The sequence below is a fragment of the Poromitra crassiceps genome, assembly GCF_964638095.1.
Source record: "Poromitra crassiceps genome assembly, chromosome: 15".
Lineage (NCBI taxonomy): Eukaryota > Metazoa > Chordata > Actinopteri > Beryciformes > Melamphaidae > Poromitra > Poromitra crassiceps.
The window spans coordinates 15,363,413-15,373,412 of NC_139634.1; the positions used below are offsets into that span (position 1 = coordinate 15,363,413).

Consider the following 10,000-nt stretch of genomic DNA (forward strand, 5'->3'; position numbering starts at 1 on the left):
AGAGAGTGGGATGTGTCTGACTCATTCAGGCTTACAGCGTAACACTCATCTTCCACACCCATATCTCATTGTTTTATTCATAGACTGCAACCACAAGATAAGATGGCGGGAGACAAGAGAACATTGACTGAGACACAGGCACACACACACACACACACACACACACACACACACACACACACACACACACACACACACACACACACACAGTGTGTGGCTAAAGTGCATCATATAAGTAGGTATCAAAAATATCAAGCTAGAATAATAGTAGCATTAAACCCAAATGCGCACATTTCTGATGCCACTGTTTATGACAGATGGTTGATCTAAAAATAAACAGAGCAGAGTCACTTTGGGAAAGGAAAAGCGACATGTGGGTTGAGATGACTCACTCACTGCCCACTGCCCAGGCCTAAAACAAAGCTACAGATTGTGGGATGATTTTATTTTTATTTATTTTCCCCCCTGATTTCCCCCCATTTTCTCCCCAATTATAGTTGGATTTTTATTTTATTTTATAACTAATACAGGCATAGCATAGCATAGCATAGCATACCATACATTTTTGAGTTTAATAAAAACAAGAGTGGAATATGGTTTCCCAACCATATAGGCACATGTTGCACTTACACTGAAGTTAGTCACCAATGGAAAAATATAAACATAGTGAGATGTTGGTACCTGACATGTTTCTTCTAATGATTCATAAGCAGGCCGGTATGAGAGTGAGATTATACAGTAGGCTACAAATCTATAGACAGATCACAGACAACAACCTATAGGATCATGCTCAAACTCCAGGCTGACAACATGAAACAACTGAAAGAAAGAGATAAGTCAACAATATTGTGGCAAAATTAAATGATACCTTAATACAGACGTCTCATGATACGTCATTTGCTGTAAATACCTGAAGCGGGAACTTTCAGAGCAATAAGGATGCTGCTGCTTAGTTGCAAAAATGAACTAATTGTGCATCCCATTTGTATTTGGGAACTAGGAATCTCCCTGTTCAAAGGTGAGGTCACCTGACCTCGGATTTCCTACCCCGATCTCGGGGGAGCCTCACCAGCCCCGACCTCAAAATCCAAGAGGGCAGCTCCGCCCTTCAACAGTAGTGAAAGTTGTAGTTGGTGTTTATTACTTGTCTTATTTGTAACTCATTTAATCAGTCATACACACAGTAGTGTCTAACTTCTTTCTGTGGACATGTCGCTATGGTGTTTGTATGTGAAAAATACCAGATAATGTGTTGTTATATACTATTAACAATGGCTAACCTGGCTAGAGCTAACCCTGGCTGGTTTACCATTTGTTTTACTGGAACGCGGTCAACTCGGGTGTAACGTCACTCAACTGGGATATTCTTAGTTCCCAATACAAATGGAATTCAACATGACTCCAAGCAAGTCCAATATTTGACCCAATATGCTTAGTGGGAGCACTAGGACAGGGCAAATAGCCACATGGGGGGAAATAACCCTCCTTGAGCTGGAGACTGTATCCTTCTAACAGCCAAGATCTTATCCCACCCATGGCTGGAAATAAACAGCATAGTTTAATCAGTCAAGTGTGGCAACTGTAGTGCTGGGAGGATACAATCCTCTTAGCAAGGTTGCATTCAAGATCTTACTGTAACATCTGGCTCAGTGTTTCCCTCACCCATTCATACTTTCTTCAATCAGAGATTACAATCCAATCCAGCAGAAAAGAGGAAATTTCACTGCCCTGCCTCTGTGTTGCAACAGGACGAGCTTCAAGTGGACATTCAACCAAGCGTGCCTTTCCAGTTCATGAGCGGCTGCCTTGGATGCCAGCTTCACATTGAGCCCACTGTCAGCTCGATCCTGCGGGCACACAGTGATGACCTAAACACAGCAGCAGATGCTGCGTCTGGGCCAGCACAGATGCTGTCGTTTAATAGAGCTGCATCTGCACTCATCTCTGTTGACTTGATTCTGTGAAAAAAAGAAACTTTAAAAATAGCACACAGCTAACTACATTTTATAAAGCTATCAAGCATATAGGTTATTACGTCATCATCAGTCGATTTAGAAAAAATTACAATCATAGATCTATATCAGCATGGTACAGGACCACAAAACCTGAATAGATACAGAACAGTCCTTTGACTGTTTGCCACGGCATAAAATGGCGGTTGTGGAATTTTAAGAGCTAGTTGCTATGGTGACAGCGACAACACAAGTCTGGGCATTACAGTAAGGCCATAAAGTCCCTCACACTTGCTTGAGAACTGTGCGGATGAGTCTTGCTAGCAAACTGTCAAAACTCAAATGAAAGGTAACATTAGCGACAAGGTTAACATAGCTTTATCTTAACTTTAACTTAGCTTTAAGACATCTCCCTCTAGCTCTTAGTCATCATTAGCATGTTTGCAACCCATGACATCAAGGGAGACGGAGAAGCTCACTTTGTTCTTGCTGGAAAACCTCTCACCTCAGTGACCTAGCTATATGCTAATTGTTTATACTGAAGCTAGAGCAATGGTTCACATAAAAATGGCCGCCAGTCCGACCTTCCTGCAGCTCCTGATTTGAATGAGAATGAGTGCAGGACGCTGAGCCGTAAAAGATCATTTCATCCAGCATGGGTTTAACACAAGGCACATAGTCAAGTGTGTACATTTGTTCTTTTCCTCTGGGACATTCATAAGGGCAATGTTGTTATTACCCCTAAAAATAGAGCAGGCTGACACCCTGGAGAGAGGCCTCTGTGCCTGACCCGGATTCAGCTGCAGTGGAGTGAGTCTGAAGTAAGAGTGACAGGGCCCATCCTACATAATTCATCCACACGGCCATGCAGCCAATGGACTGAGATGTAATGAAATTGAGGGCTTATATAACTTGAATAACTTATATAATTCTGAGTGGTGGAGAGGAGAAAGGGTCAGAACTACTGCAGTCCCACTACTACAACTACTACTGCACTCCTTCATGCAGCGAGTGAGATGAGATGAAATATCAGAGAAATAGAAAGAGGAGTCCCATACCCTATACTATATTAAACAAAGAGGTGATCCGGTATAGCTTGCTGAACCAATTCACAAGTAACATCTACTGGTGCCATCATCACTGCAGAACCAGGTCTGACTCTGACAGAGAGGAGCAGTGAGTTACTGTCCTCACATCAGAGATACACGTGGCTCTGACGCGGTCTCATAATGTCCCAGGACAAATGACGAGAGCAAAAGGATCTGCGCCAGAGGCCTACACTGAGTCTTGGCCCACGGTTTAAGTGACCCAAAATGAAATGTTGGCCTTGTGACGCACGCAATGCTTGCAGTGCTTGCAATCAGAATGACAGCAACACTGTTTGGGTCGAATCTGTGTCAATGTCGCACAAACACTAACACCTGCAGCATCAATTCACAGGGGCACAGCACTTAAATCAGTTTTGAACTTTTATATACGCAGTTGAAAGTTGAAGTCACAAAATGAAAATGCCATAGAGGACGTATCAACTAAAAATGCAATGCAGTGAGTCTAAATTTTTGATATACAAAAAGATATGCTGCATCTCTGTGTCCAGCCCTTCTCTGCCACTCTGCGTCCACAGCAGAGCACTACACACAAATGTACACACACAGCTTCTGAGCCAGTGCCTAGACCGTACTGCCGCAGTGGCTGTACTTGCTGACTTTCACAATAGGAACCTCCTGATTCACCGATAGCATCACCTGGATGGTCTGGGGGAGAGGAAGTGCTGACACAGATACACGCCCAGCGAGAGTAGCCTACATCCAGCGAAGACAAACCAGGCCTCAGCAAGCATGTGGCATATTTAGCACAATGCTAACAAACCATCAAAGGCAAGTGTTAATTGAACTTTGAGAGAGGATGTCATCAGCTCTATGAGGGAACAAACAACTCAACAATCAACACTGTCAACTTACTGTTGAAAAATCAACACCCATTAACACAGGAAAATGTGCTGTACAGCTGTGAGTTGACATGGACTCTGACTATGTTAATGGTCAGAGAGAGAGAGAAGGGCAGACAAAGAGAGGCAGAAAGAGTGCAAGTGGTCCCAGTATTGAGCAGTGCTTCTCCCCATGTAACTAGATACACTCCATCATGCCCATGTAGAGGGTTCAAGCTACAGGAAGAGGCAGGCATGGGGCAGTTCGATATTTACTGTACTCTGTTTACATGTTCATTTGGCAAGGGTGTGTGTGTGTGTGTGTGTGTGTGTGTGTGTGTGTGTGTGTGTGTGTGTGTGTGTGTGTCTGTGTCTGTGTCTGTGTCTGTGTGTCTGTGTGTCTGTGTGTCTGTGTCTGTCTGTGTGTCTGTGTGGGTGTGTCATCTATAGGCAGTAGGAAGAGTATGGGCTTGGGTGGGGGATGGACTGTGCTGAGGTGGAAACTGGAGGTAACCTGCTACACATAAACCTTATGAGTCATGTTTGTGTCAAATGAAAATAAACCCTAGCTTGATAGACATGTGACAAAAGCAGTGTCCTTGCCGATCCATTAATTTGGAGACATATTATCTAGATTGCCAACAATCTGCAAATGTACAAAGTGTTCATGAAGCATAGGGTGTTTCCAAGTCTCGTGGATTCTTCTAGGATTCTACCTAAACAGCAGAGGTATGCATGAACCTATTTACTGTTGTTTCCAAACAAGGGTCATGTCATCAGTGTGATGGGATCAATTGTAAGGAGAAAATAATCTCTCTCTCTCTCTCTCTCTCTCTCTCTCTGTGTGTGTGTGTGTGTGTGTGTGTGTGTGTGTGTGTGTGTGTGTGTGTGTGTGTGTGTGTCTTTCTGCGAGTCATTATATCACCAGAGGATGCTGCTGTCCTTAGGCTATTCTCTCTCTCTCTCTCTCTCTCTCTCTCTCTCTCATTCTCCCTCTCTGCCTTCTGCCCTGTTTGCTCAATGGAAGTGCCTTTATCTATAAAATGGATTAGGCAAACCATCGTAACTCAATTTGTGTGTGTGTGTGTGTGTGTGTGTGTGTGTGTGTGTGTGTGTGTGTGTGTGTGTGTGTGTGTGTGATTCTGCACGTGTCTGAGTGTGCACATCTGTGTGCAGGTGCACATGCCTGTGTGAACATACAGATAGTAGCTGTTTTGGCTGTGCTCTGTGTGAGTGAATGAGATTATACCATCACAGTGCTGACCTCGATGTGAGCGACACCGTCTTCCAATAAAGCCAAAGCAGCAGAGAGCATGTGCCCCACTGACACACAGCAGCTTACAGCACATACAGCATCCACAGCCACAACCCTACAGGCATGGCAGACCGACACACAGCAATATGAGTAGGGATGGACAACATCAAATATAACATTTTGAACAAATATCTCTATATCCCGATTGCAACAATATATAGGGATGACTATTGGTGCTTTCACAACATATTTGCATATTGAGATTTTTGATCAATAATCATCAGTAATGTGGATATACTGATTAAGTGAGTAAAGGCAAATAATACAACAGCTGCAACAGTCTGGTAAGTTCAGAAAATTGCATCATGCAGACTCATGATACAGGATATCCAAAATCGAAGACAATATCTAGTCTCATATCATGATATCGATATAATATCGATATATTGCCCAGTTCTACAAAACTGCATGAAAGACAGAGAGGGAGACATAGATGGGTGGTGGGAAAACAGGCAGAAGAGAGTGATGGGGGAGGGGAGAGATGGAGAGAAGCAGGGGTTATAGAGAAGGAGGGGGAGAGCCAGAGCGATATTGAGACTGAGTGTAGAGAGGGAGGAGAATGGAGAGGAGAAACTACAAAGAGGGAAGCAGGAAAAGCAGGGCACTGCATGAGATAGAACAGAACAAGAATAGACCAGGGAATACTGCATGGAATCTAATAAAGTACCATGAACATTTCAGTAATGATCACAAAAGAAGCATGCTAAAGACAGGCTAGCAAAGCACAATGAGGAGGGGCAGACGGAAAGCAAAGGCAAAAAAGGGAGGTGATGGAGAAGAATCACTTTTCAGAGTGACATTATAAAATGAGCGTGAACGCAGGGCACAGAAAGAGTGAGATAAAGCAAAGGGACATGGAAGAACATGGAAAAGTGTTTGCTTGGGGAGAAGGTTGTCACTGTGTTTGTGCGTGTGCATGAGAGAAGCCATGTAAAATAAGACCAATTCTCTCAAGCTGCTGGCATTACACTCCTGCTTAAGATATGGTGTATCTCTGTGACATTCAGCCTGTCCTCTTACACTCTCTCTCTCTCCCTCTCTCTAACATGGAATACACTTTAGTGGAGAAAATCCTCTCAGTCACTTAACAAAGAAAACGTACATGGCCACAGAACAAGGAGCAATGCAGTGTGACTGATTCTCAGTGCAGACACTCGGCATGCTAACACAATTGCACAGATCAGCTAAGGCGTGCAAGCAAGCAGGCAGACAAAGCCAATGGAGCAAGCAGCCACACACCCCCTCAGACAGCATACAGAAGAATGAGGATATATTGGATATAGTGCATCAGATACTGGTTCCAATCTCCTACAATCATGTTTCCAAGTCAAGACTTGACCACCTAGCTTTAAAACAAACATGTCAAGCACATTTTAAAACTGCCTTTACTTGCATCAGCGTTTCAATATTGCAATCTAAGCTTGTGAGCCTTGTTGCATTGCATGCCCTCTCCCCTTCATCGTGTATCTCTTCCCACTATGTAAGCAGAAACAGCATGAAATAGGAATAAACCCATAGAATCCTATTATAAAAGGGAGCATGTGGGCAATGTTTCTCTGTTCTCTGTTCTCTCTCTGTTTCCATTTTTGTCCCACTGATGATTTCATCAGTGATGTCATAAATCACTGATGATGTCATAAGTGATGTCACCAGTGATGTCACTTGAGCAATTGCGTCAACTGATGTCATAGTCATCAATGATGTCATACCATCACTGATGATGTCATCAGTGATGTCATGCATAGGCATTGTGACATCCTTGTGACATCACCAGTGTTGGGGGTAACTCATTACAACTGGACATCACTGATGATGTAATCAGTGACACACACACACAAGAGAGACTGAGGGAGAGAGAGAGGGATTGATTGATCGATTGATTGATTGATTGATTGATTGATTGATTGATTTTATTATGGATATAAAAGACAGCAAAATCCAAGGGATATACATGTAAAAGTGTGGACACTTATTTCCAACATCGTTCCTGGAGAATTTGTGCATGCGCCAATAGGGCAGGTGAGGTCACGCAGCAGCCGAGCTGCGTATGCGGGCTGCAGGGCCAGCTCGGCGAGCTGCAGGGCGGGCGAGGCTGCAGGGCGGGCGAGGCTGCAGGGCGGGCGAGGCTGCAGGGCGGGCGAGGCTTCGCGGCGGCCGAGCCTAGGAATCGAGCGCTGCCTAGTATTATTAATCCTCACACACAAACACACACATGCAGACCCAGTGGGCAGAGGGCGTATGGAAAGAATCAATGTGGCCCACTGAGGTCACTAAAGCACTTGTCAGTTCTAATGAGTTAATTTTTAATCACAACAGTAAATCTCATATGGTTATCTGCTGCCCAAGCACAGCTTGGCACTGCTGCTATATTACACACACATGCTGTCTCACGCATAATCACATGCACATGCACATTTTTAGTGATCTCAGGGCCACATTGATTCTTTCCATGCACCCTCTGCCCACTGGGTCTGCATGTGTGTGTTTGTGTGTGAGGAATAATAATGTTATATTTCAATTCAGTTTTATTATGTTTGAAATGGTTTTTGAACATCATTTGGTTTATATCTCTTTTTCTTTCTTATCCTTGACTGTTCTTTATTGTTTATATGATGTTATGTGTTACTGTATTCTTTTTTATAAGACCATGGACCATGATGGAAATAAGTGTTTACACTTTTGCCTGTCATCCCTTGGATTTTGTTATTCTTTGTCCAAAATAAAATCAATCAATCAATCAATCAATCAATCAATCAATCAATCAATACCAGGCATGCAAACACACAGACAGGGAGATCACCACCTTAGGTATTGAACAACATTGAACAGAGAAAGTGCAAGCGGAGTGTGTCCACTCTAGTTCATGAAACAGCGCTGCTGCCTTGCTCTTAATCTGGCACAATCCACTTATCATTTCCCTTCCTCCATCTATATTCCACTCTGGCTTTATTCACATGCTCCCCAGTAGGTCAAAATACTGTATGTAGCCAGCCTTTAAACAAATAATCAATTAAATACAATTAAAAATTCTTGATCCTCATTTTCTAGGTATGAAATCTAAGGTTGACCCAGTTGTTGGAGAGATAAGATTATCTCCATACTATAAAATATCTAATTATAAGCTCAATGAATTCCTGCCATCACCATTGCTTCTGTGTCGCCACCATCTGTTGCCAGACTTTAGATTAAGGATTTTGTTGACATAATCCATGTGTTTCTATCTAAATAAACCCATTTCATTAAATAATCTGAGATGGCCATAGAAAAGACACATCTCCCCTCCCCCCTCGTCTACTGCTCTCTCCATCCGCCCCGCCCTCCCACGTGTTTCCTCCGCTGTTGCTAAGACCGCTGAGCGCATGCAGGCACGCTGTGGAAGCCAGAGAGGCGGGTCTGCCTGTGTGTTGCTAGGGGCAACACACAGTGTCTCATTGAGAATCCGCCTAGTACCATGCAGACTTCCATAGCTGTGATAGAATATGACCTATTTATCATTCAATTATGTGGTAAGTTTAAACACACAACCATTATCTAAACAGACATGCATATATTATCATGCCTTTTACATCACAAAGTAAACCACTGTAGAATTTTGACAAGACAAGATTCCACAACAGACCAGTTAAAATATTGCTTACTTTAGCACATCATTAAGGTAATAAAAAGGAAAACATAACTCGAAATATATTTATACATCGCTTCCTGCTTTACAACCCTTCAATGAATGAACGTGTCATGGTTGAGACTTTTGCCATCATCCAGTGTCTGGATTTTGCTATTCTTTGTGTGTTTGTGCCTTGTCTAGTTCATCTACTTCTGTGTGCCATGTTCTGTCTGCCCCAGCTGTGTCTAATGTGTAATCACCTCCTTGTGTAGCCTATGTCAAGGCTTGTCTCCCCTGTCAGTCTGTTGGATCATTGTTGCTGTTTTCTGTCTGTAGATACACCCTGGTTATGCACTAGTTCCTGTCTCTGTGTCACTGTCCGTATTTTGGTGCTCACCACACCTCACCACACCTGCCCCATGACAGGATTCCTGGTGAAGCAGAGTCTCCTGTACATAGGGCGGCTGTAGCTCAGGAGGTAGAGCGCGTTGCCCACTAATCGCTTTGGATAAAAGAGGTCGGTGGTTAGATTGCCGGCTCCTCCAGTCTGCATGTCGAAGTGTCCTTGGGCAAGATACTGAACCCCAAATTGCTCCCGTGGTAACCTGCCGCCATCAGTGTATGAATGGGTGAATGTACCTACTGACTGTAAAGCGCTTTGGATAAATGCGCTGTATAAATGCAGGCCATTTACCATTTAGGCCATTTACATAGCTCGGCCTGTGCTGATATGAAAGTTTCATAGTATGATTATCTTGGCCAAACATTATCTCAATATAACCTACAATATTATCTGGATAATGATGAATCAGATACACATTTAGAAGGAGGATTTGATGGGGATGGTGACACTGATTTATCACTTGCAGGCTTATTATCCTGGGGTTCAGCCATGACTGTAGGTGTGTTTACATTGGGCATTTCCTCTATGACACTGTTCACTTGGCTCTCTCCTCCAATAGTTGCAGATCAGGATTAGAGAGCTGCCAATTTAGAGGGAAATAAGACGATCAGTGATGATGACAGACAAGAGAGACACAGGGATGTGCTGTGTGTTTACATTTGTTATTCAGCCTGCCAAGTTGTCAGTTATCGTGGTGGCCACTAATAAAGATTAAGGGCAGTGTCATCATCATTAGTGTTTTCTTACAACAATTATATAATAACGGTTATGGTCACAGCACACCAGTTGCGGGCAGCTC

The 10,000-nt window shown here is 43.3% G+C and overlaps 1 protein-coding gene and 1 pseudogene across 2 annotated transcripts in view; both read right to left on the reverse strand.

Annotated features, from left to right (window-relative positions):
* Positions 1-10,000, reverse strand: part of LOC310790483 (protocadherin alpha-3-like) — a gene marked incomplete at its 5' end in the record, with an annotated part of 213,351 nt that overhangs the window by 127,010 nt on the left and 76,341 nt on the right. The window lies entirely within an intron of this gene.
* Positions 3,623-10,000, reverse strand: part of LOC310790772 (protocadherin beta-5 pseudogene) — a 14,593-nt pseudogene continuing 8,215 nt past the window's right edge. Inside the window, exon 3 of the transcript in view lies at positions 3,623-3,706. The product of the transcript in view is annotated as a protocadherin beta-5 pseudogene (transcript). The remainder of the gene's footprint in view (positions 3,707-10,000) is intronic.